The following is a 10982-nucleotide window of genomic DNA, read 5'->3' on the forward strand; positions in this document are numbered from 1 at the left end:
AATGTGTTGCGCATTTAAAAAAAAACTCATTACAGGCGGCAACTGCGGCGCGGACGAGTGGCGTCTTTGAAGGCCTGCGCCGCTACTGCGGTATTATTCCAGATTATACCGGCTTCCATACAAATGAAATCTCGCTTAAACCACTGCAATTTCGGAACGAGAAAATAAGGCTCAAAAGTTGTTTTACTGCACTCGCACTTTCTGGAAAGTCTTTTGAAATTAAGAGTTGGCGAGTTATAATAAAATGGACCGAAAAGAAACGTATTCTTTGCGCTTCATTATAAATTAAAAGGGAAATCGTATTATATCAAATGATATCGATAAAATGATACACTAAATCTAATACAGATAACATACATACATAAGCAGCCCGTAAATGTCCCACTGCTGGGATAAAGGCCTCCTTTCCCTTTGAGGAGAAGGTTTGGAGCATATTCCACCACGCTGCTCCAATGCGGGTTGGCGGAATACACATGTGGCTGAATTTCGTTGAAATTAGACACATGCAGGTTTCCTCACGATGTTTTCCTTCACCGCCGAGCACGAGATGAATTATAAACACAAATTAAGCACATGAAATTTCAGTGGTGCCTGCCTGGGTTTGAACCCGAAATCATCGGTTAAGATGCACGCGTTCTAACCACTGGGCCATCTCGGCTTATAAGATTTATATTTTAATTCTCATAATATTTTATTTTAGATTTTTTTATTTGTTGCTGCGGAGTAGTTTTAATTTAATATTGAAATAAGCTATCTATATAAAGCATTTATAATAAATTCCACCTGCTGTTAGTTAGGTACGTTCACTAGGATTATTTGGTCAGTGTTAAATTGGGTCGAGTATAGAGTCGATAACCATTACATATTTAGTTAGTATTTCCTCGGAGACTGCGCTTGTGGTTCCTACCATTAGTACGATTGAGCACTCGCCTATATAGCCCTACTCTTAAACGATTACCTTTTATGAGGTTTAGAGGGTAGCCGTAACTCTAATTAAAATTATTATGTCAATACTGCCCCATTCATGGCTTAATTATAAATTTTACAAGTTTAATTCAACTTAATTAGAATGTGTGGTTTAATTCTTGCAATTGAATTTTTCCACTTTTATCCAACCGGTGCACATTTTGTACTCAAAAGTATAAAAAATGTATTCGTTTTAGTACGGAGATTGAATAAAAGCATATTTTTTTAATAACCCACTGGCTTATGTCGTCATCTAAGTTGTACTTTTATTGTACTTATAATTACTATGCCATTTTATAATGTGGTGTACTTGTAACATTTTAAATTGTGAAGTATAAATTAATATATTTCGAAATTCGTATGGCAGGAAATGATTTTATTTCATACTCTGTTGACTTTTTGGTAAATAATAATGTGTGTTCTTAAAAACTCGAGTTATTTTAAATGTACTACATATTAACTGTTTGGTAAATATCCTAGTTGTTTGTGCAAAATTTGAAATTTCTAAATTTAAAGTTTTTTATAAAGACTTTTTATGTGATACTACACTTTTTGATGTGATGTAGTGGCACGCCGGGGGTATGACCGACTCGAATGACGTGACGGCAAACGGCATGGTGTGCTTACGTTGTCATTTCACCTCCCATCTCTACTCACGGTGTGCATGTGGCACATATGCTATATACGTCGTCACTATTTTTTTTTATTTTTATATTATTATTTACTTTAAGTTAATACCTTTAAACATTTCCATTTGAGTATTTTATACCTTATATAAAATATTATAAAACACCAGTGTTTAATTTTTTTCCCTGTAGCCGAGTGACGTTATAAATATCGTTTTAATTCGAGAAATATAAACGACTCTCTAAAAAATTCAAGGAGAACCAAATTTTATATAAGTATTCAAAAATATATGTATATATATATATAAATAGGTATGCTGTATACCTCTCAGGAACGTAAAGGTGAAATATCGATTCGTTGTTAGCGGTAGATCCGACTCGTATAGATGCAGATGAGCTAACTATTTGTCTTGCTTGATTGCTTGGGGTTGATTAAATCGTAAAACATTTAACATAGCCAAATCTATAATACCGAACTCCACACAAATATTTCGTCTAACAGTTTATACGCGCAATTACGTCAGATATTAAATATTAATTAAGTTTGTTTGTGATTGCATTTTTTAATGCTGGTATTACTCAGTGATTAGGACAGATAAATGACGGACATTACTTGTAATGAATGTTTAGGTGGTCGTAATCGCATCGCGTAAAGTGTCGGCGCCATTACTTCACAGCTGCTGTTGCCGAGATATTGCCTCAAGCACCGTTTGCCGCTTTAACGTAGATTTATCCATCTATAGGACATTTTTATACATACATTTCATAAGCTGATGTTGAAAGAAGTTTGAAATATACATTTTACAGTATCTGTATGATTTGGTTATCGACGTACATAAAGAGGCGTGCTGAAACGCGAAGGCAGTTACCGTTTAATAGGTGTGTCGATGGAGGAGTCACAATTTCCTGCACTTAACAACATAGGAAGTAATTTTGACGAGTCATCAAACGACGGACACCGATTGACATCAAAGTTCAGTAGACGTATGCCTATCATTAGTCTTGTCACGAAAAACAGAATGCTTGTATGATTTAGATAGAGATTTAGTTTCCGTTTTGTAGTAAAGGTTCTAACAAAGCTTTAGCGTTAATAAACAATGATATCCAAGGATAAAAAAGTATTTAAAGAAATGTATTTTCTGAGTGCAAGTAGTTGGAAACAAAAGTCCTAATCGTTGCTTGATTCCCGTTGGAGAGATGCAGCCGTTCGTCATCAAAGTTTGGGAATTGTGGCCATCTGCCGCGCCGCGTCGCTCTCAGATTACCACGGATAACTTCGTTTAATCGTTTTATTAATACGCCACAAATCGCTTAACTGCTTTCCTTTCTAACCGGATCATTTGTTTGTATTTTTTGCCATATAATTTTGTTTTCAACAAGATATTGCAAAATGCAAATATTATATTGATTTTAAAGCTTTCTTGAATTCTGTGATATATGGTTTGCTTATTACAGCAGTAAAAGACTCCTATAAGTAAATATAAATTTTAGAAAAAACAATAACTGACAACGCAGCGCAACAATTTGTTTATGTTAATTTGTATTGTTAATTACATTGGAAGAGTGATTATCTGTTTATAAGTCCAAAGGGGGTATGTGGCAAGTAAAGTTATTGGCCAACAAGCGTTAAATATTCTAGGCGAGTCCATAACAGGCGGCAGCTCGAACTTCTTCAGGTAGTTTCACCGCCCAGCTATTAGGGATCGTAAATAATAAGTATTAAAAGCGCGTCTTGTTTTATTTGCAGTCTACGTGTTTGACTTGACCTGTTCTTATAAATCGCATTTAAAACTACCGTAATTGTTACTTACCCTGCTATTACTATTTACAGAAATAGAAATAAGCGTTTTCGAAAACATGCATGCATGATTGCTGCCCAGTTCCTTAAACTGCATTAAAATTAAGTCAATAATACCTCACGTGCATTCTAAACGAATGCTCGTGGGGTGTTATATAAATGAAATGTCAATATAAGCGACCATTGAAATCATACGAATATCATTCAAGTGAAAAAAAAGCGTATAAAGAAGAAATAGTATTAATATATTAAAAGCGAAACATCTGTAAAGTTACTGTGTATTTGAATATGTTATGTCATTTTCTACAATTTAAAAAAAATTATAAGTTATCAATAAAAAAACAATCTTCAAACTTTAGATATAAAACATTAAGTGGATTCTCTGCTGTAAATATGCACAGAATTACATAATTCAAATAAATATATAAAACAAATATGGGAAATTAATTGGAGCAAAAGTAACCTAAAAACATGGTAATGCCTTGGTTTTATTTGGAAGTAGTTTTTTATTTACAATAAATGCGTGATATCGTCGCGATGCTAAATTGACACCGTGTCCAGCGCCATTGCCTCTGATTGGATTACGTTCGAAGAGCTGTCGGTGCGATGCCGAGCTCAAACGTAAAATTTTACGTGACCACTTTCAAAACGTCTCTTTTCGTGACGCGATTGCATACGAACTTTCTGACTAGATCGTTTATACGCAATCGAATTATGTAAATATTGGAAGTCATAGCTTTACATATAATTTTGTTCTTAGAGATTTTTTAGGTTCGTTAATCGTTTGTTTTTTTTTATTACATAAAAAAAATATAAATAATAAAACAAATGAGAGAATCATTGATTCTAAAAATAAAATGGAACAAAATTGTTCAAATCATGCACATAAAGTGATAGTAATAAATATGCTAACAACATTTAGTAGTTGTTTCTTAATAAAAGCTCCCCCGAAATTAAAGGCAAATTAGTTTTAAATTACATATATTTTAATTTCTCTCTCAAATTCATGACAGGTAAGACGCATTGGCGCACGTATTTCATTACTTGTATTCATTCCTATCTTCATGTTTTGTCGTCGTTCCCGTAGTTTCATTATTATGAGATGAGGTCAATATAACCATGGGCAGTGTGTAAGGGAAATAAGGTAAATTAATATATAACCTCCAGATTCAAAGACTAGCCAACCTCGCAGAAGTTACCATATGCCATATAAGTGTATGCACAAACACAGAATGCACTTGCATGGTCTTAGTTTCGACCCCGATGATTCGAACCGGTGATCTCGAGATCCGCAGGCTTACAAGTTATCCATTTTTTTGCTTTCGTAACCCTTAGAAGGTCCCCGGTCCCCCTTGAAGAGGAACTGGCCTATGTTATATGGGATTCTTTCCTACATTAAAGCTCTGCGCTAAGAAACCCCAACATATTGTGTTTAATCTTTGATTGAGACTGTCCATAAATATAGAATTAAATAAATATAAAATACTAACGTAAATGAAACATTAATTGATTAGTTCACTTGATAGAACAAAAAGGAATCCGTGGTGTTCGTACTCGTATGTGGTAAACTATTACGGTCGCTTTGATCCTCTTACCTCGATGGTCTTATTGAACTGTACGAAACAACTGGAAAATTACTCTTCTATGTGAGTTCCAGCGCAACATATTTCCTCTATTAGTGATAAGATACTTGAAGAAAAATAGATACTTGTATTTACATTAAAATAGAGCTTCACAATCCAAGCTCAGAGCAAATGTAGAATTGTTTTGTAGTTCACAGTAAATATTGAACCAGACTGACCTTCGTAATGACTTAATACTACATTTCATCTCGAGAAAATTAAATAGCGAGCGTTGTTTTATGTACTCATTGTTTAGTCATTATTGTTGGTTAATGTCCATATAGCTCAAGGGATCAATAGTATAAGAAAATATATTGTCTATAAAGCCCGCACTTTTATAATCCAATGTGGAGTGTCGGTAACTCAAACCAATATAAAATAATACTGCGCTGATTTTTTAAATTAATTATTAACAATGCAAAAATAAAATAAAATACATGTAAGTTGTATAGAACAAAAACTGTGTTTTCATTGGCACGTGAACGACTAGAAACTTGTTATAAAATAATATATGTATACATTGGAAACAAATCCTAAGACAATTATTAAATGACAATTACAATAAATAATATTATTGATTGTTTCCTTCTAATAAGCATTTGATAATAGTATAATTTTAGTTCGTAAAAAATCATAGGAGTTCTTAAAAATGTACCAAAATTAGTAGTTCTTTTTGGGACAATCTGTGTGCTTTAACAACACGATTGCAAATTGTTATATAAATAAATAAATAAGATTAGTGTTTCGAAGATTTTTGAACAAATTACCTATATTACTAACCTATTAGCTATTATAAAATTTGCGATTACTAAATTGTCGAACAATAATGTAATTCTTGACGAGCTTCTTGCGCCGGTTGGTCCGAGGATTTTCTCTCGGAACCGCTGGTAGATTTTTGAGAGTTGATAAGAAAGTGTATGTGTATGCGTTATGGTTATCTATAGAATTAAGAACTTAATTCTCTTTTTGAGCATCGATCATATGAATATTATTTTAAAGAATTTTTTGTATTTAATTGAGTACTTGAACGTTAGCGGTCGCAATTTTTTTCTGGTCACATAAATTTTCTTTATATAATAGATTTTATTGTTTAAACTTATATACGAACTGTAATCTTTGTTTCTTAATGTTCTTTACTCGTTCGCGGAGAAAATTTATGCGCTATTTCCAGCACTAATTCTCTTTGTTTGAGTTAGGACTAACTTTAAACGTACAATGTTGTAAATTTTTACACACGCCAAAAAGTAGAAATCCTTAAAACTAATGTTCTATCATTTCTTATGTTATCATATTTTATTCGTACATTAAGTGAAGAAATGAAATAGATTTGAAATATGATCTCACGGCCAATGTAAATAAGTTAAATGATATTAATAAAATATTTTAGTTCTAAAATAAATCTAGTTATTAAATCTTTTAAGAATGTTGTAATATCTACATCTTATTACACGTTACTTTGAAGAATTATGACTTGGCAAAGTCCTTTATTGGAAATACCTTCACGGGCCTGAAATATTGCTATGTCGTGAAGAGGTAAATTTTGTAATTAGAAATTCTTTAGTAAAACTTTATTAAGTTTTTACTAACTACAATGAACCCTAATGAAATACCACGTCAGTCTTTACTCGAGAGTCGAGACTGTCAATCTTTCAAAGAGGCGTAATACAAACTCTCAGAAGCTCATGATAAATATTGATAACGATGAAAATTTATTATTTTATATTTCGAAACATTATTATTACATAGGCCGTAAATAATATAATAGTTTAAATTATTTACATTAAGATACAAAATAAATCTGTAATTACATATTTATATAGCAATGACTTTGCAAAAGAATTATGATTGTGACGTTTGTATTAGAATTAGATTTAGCGTGGCTTTGATAGTAGGAATATTGTGTAACAGAGGGCGCGGGCGACGCGGTGCAATATGATGTCGCGGCACAATTTATATGTAGGACTTGTTTGTCCTGCGTGTTTGTTCTGCTAGTCGCCGTTCGGCTCGCTCGTTCATTTTTATGAGTTATGGATAAGGTGGGTCCTCCGCTGTGTTTGCGATTCCCATCCAATTGTTTGCTCTTATAGAAGCATTGTTACGGCCAAAATAAAAACTGAATTTGTCCCGGCTTTCGTGATACAAACGTTTCAATGGAATTAAAAAAAAAATCACAGCTTACTTTTATACTGAAGTAATTTTCTCACTAAGAGGTAAACTATCTAGCTCGTGGATATTAAGAAAAACGTGATATTTTTGTGAATATTGCTTGGCTGTTGTCGCGATGCCCCGTCGTTACCAGTGCATTAGACGTCGCAACAAACAATTACATTACCCCAGCATGCACAGTTTGGCACAGTACCAATGTTGACTAGCACTCTTTGAACGCGTTCGACTATTTCCAACAGTTATTCCCATGGTAAATTCCAGTTTATAGCTTGCCTTAGGTAGTGACACATCGATAAGCCTTTTGTTGCTCTCACCAAGTGATGTACGGACAGCGTGAACTGTGAATCCAGCAAACTCGTATAAAAATATGTTACTCTAAATAATGATATTTAATTCACTCTTTAAATAACTTTTGTTTTAAATGTACGTTTTGAACGTAATTAGGGCTTTTATTAATTACTAAAGTATCCAATCCCAGACGTTTAACAATAATGTCTTACTATTATTTGTAAGAGGACGGAGACAGGGTTGTATTTAAAACAAAGAGATGTTAAAGAAATGAAGGAAATAATTTAGTTCTTTGTCCTGGCAATATCGAGCAGGAGACGGACTGCGCCCGGCGGGCATGATGATATTAATCGACGCAAAGCTGATTATACCGCTGTTTCTAAGACTGCCTTTCAGAGTTTCAATTTAATTCATAGTTCTTATATTATTTGATGAGTATTTTCTATCATTTATAAATAACGCGATTAATTTGTGTTGTTATTGTAAATTTTGTTTTTATGTTTAAATAACTTTGTTGTATGTGTATATTGTTTGGTATGCAATCATTTAAATATTTTATTAAGGAAGTATTTTTTTAAACAAAACGTATTAGATAAAATACGTTATATTATGTATATAACATGATCCGAGTTCATCAATAGTATAGAAATTGTTAATTTAAATTGCCAACATTAAGTTTAGTTAAACTAAGCTATTCGAATGTGACGAAATAGCGTACATTGTACAAAGAACCTATATGCAGTGCAGTAGTAACATGACGGTCCCGGCCCACATAACAGGCGGCTTAAGACCCGTCAGAGCGCGCCGGACGGTCTTCCTGCACCCGATTTGCAAGATCCGCTCTATCGCAGCCGAACACGCTCAAACAATTTCCACTGTTTTACCCAAATACACCATTACGGTTATCCCTTCCATTGTGTACGTACGCCGTTTGGCAATTTAGTCCGGACACTTACCTGCTTGTTACGATTCTATTGTTTTGATTGATATTCATGTATTCGATATAATTAGTACGGAAAGATATGGGAATGTTTCGATATTCGATTTCAATATTCGCAAACACCCTGTAATACGTTTGCTTATGTAACATATAATGTTTCGTATAATTGAAAGCTATGTTCTATTTCGTTTGTGTTATCGTTTAGTTAAATATTCTCTAATATAGCTAATGAGGTATTTTCAATAAAATTGATAAAATAATTTACAATGATATTAATGTGTATAGACGATGCGATTGCGACGTAAATGCCAATTGTCGAATTGTGATCCGTGTGTCGGCATTTATTGCATAGCACGTCTGTAATTTGCATACGTTTGAATACTAAGTACCAACAACGTCATGGTTTGAAGCCACTTTAATTGAATAGTTCGATTTATGTTTATTAGTTTAATTTTATTTAATGTATATGAAAATGTATGTTCAAACTTTATTTTTAACTTTTATTTTATTTTTGCGTAGTTTCCTTAACGTCAGTCTTGGTTAGACGAGTCAGCGTGCTTCTACTACTCAACATTTGAACTAAGGAAAGGGGTAATTTCTTATTTATAAGAAGTCACCTTCAAACAGACTACACCGGTACGTGCATCGTAGCTGTGCTTTGCATAAACTTGTATTTATTCAATTCATAGCATTACCTATACATACCGTAATAAAAAAATTACTTTCTATACAAAATGTAAATTTTATCAATAACAAAATTTTTGACAGTGACATCTTAGTATGCAACATAATATGATTCCCTGGAAAGGTACTTCATATGAAATATGTACTGGGTGAAGGGGGTGAAATTGAAACTGGCGTTATTACTTAGTATGCATTGGGCGGCTGCGACGTGTAGCGATCGCCTCCGCGACGTTATCGCCCGGGTCACGTCTGCCCAATTGTTTTCTGACGACATGTATCATTCTTTTAAATCATATTTCATGATTTGTAGGCGTCGTATGGACTAAATCGTGTACGTGTAGTAATGAGGTTTCATAGTCGCATGACATATCAGTATCATAAGCGTTACCAGGAAAGAACGACTCGATTCCGTAAATGGGAACGATCTACGAATTGCGTCTTTAGTATTCATGAGAATGGTTGAGAAACCGTGCGACATTTGCAATTTTTGTTTCATTAAGTATTCATATTAAAGGGATTGTGTGATATGAATCTTACGTTAGGAGACGGCTTGTATGATGGCTATAAATCGCGGACCAATTGAACGAACGACGCGCTTTAACAACATATAGATATTATGAGATTTTTGCAAATTCATTTATACATTTAAAATTAAATACAGCAAATATTAGGTCATATTGTTTTTGAATAATCTTTATGAAAACACGAATTTAAATTAAATAGATATCAATACATTAATTTAAAACTAAAAACGAATTTTATATCCACGTCGAATATATTACTATCTTCCTTATCTGTAATATATTTTAGTTTGACCTCGGGCTCTGCTGACGCATATAGCTGACTGAAAAAGTGTAAATAATTGAATCCCAGTTTCATACGGCTATCCATCACCGTAAACGTCAAAGCTCATAATAAAGGCACCTCAACATATGAAGTTCGGGATATCGATCATTCATAACTTAATTGTGCGCCTTCAAAAGTAGCCCAGTGCATACTACGAACGTGCATAGTGAAATTTGTTAATAATATCATATATGAATTACAAGTTACCCAAATGAAATTCAAATTCCCACAAGTAACATTTAATAAGTGGAGTTAAATTCACAATGTGGCTTTGTCTAACTTTGCTGTTGCTGTTGTTTTAGTAGTTATAATGGCGCTCTTTGTTGACCACAAACTGGAGCTAATGCAACTGTCTGTATGAAGAATCGCTCATCGAGTACAATTAACGCTCCGTATAGTTATCGAATTATATCCGTCAAGGATGCTATTTTAAACGTTATCGAAAATGTAACTGTATTTTATAATCACGTAAATAAAGTTTAGAGTTTTATTGTGAATCAATGTGTAACGTATTTTTGTACTGGCTCACTCACTTTTCGAACACAGTTATACAAAGTATCCTTCCAGATGGATTAGTACAAATCGCTCTCTACCGTTGAGATATAGCGTAACTAAGTTATTAACTTATTATTTGTTCAAATAAAATGGTTAGCGTGTTACAAAATCTGCAGTCCTGTAAACTTTCATCCTATCACGCTCCAGTGGAGCACCGTTGCTACAAACTTGTAAAAACTTTATACCCTTTTAAATTTTGAAACCAAAAAGAGCATTATGCAACGTAAGTTTATTGAATTTAATGCATACTTTATCACAACGAACGAAACGAAAAAGAAAAAATGAATAAACCCTTTAAATGAATCACATAAAAACTAAATGTATTATATGTTACGTATTTTTCTTAAAATTGGAATTAATTAAATAACCAAAACGTATCGTATACATACGTAAATATTCAAATGAATATTTAAATTCACTCATATGTATAGTGCAGATTTTTTACAAATAATGATTTTGCCGTTGTATTTTCTCTAACGATGACAGAGTTT

This window comes from Vanessa atalanta, chromosome 4 (assembly GCF_905147765.1).
Source record: "Vanessa atalanta chromosome 4, ilVanAtal1.2, whole genome shotgun sequence".
In the NCBI taxonomy this organism is placed as follows: Eukaryota; Metazoa; Arthropoda; class Insecta; order Lepidoptera; family Nymphalidae; genus Vanessa; species Vanessa atalanta.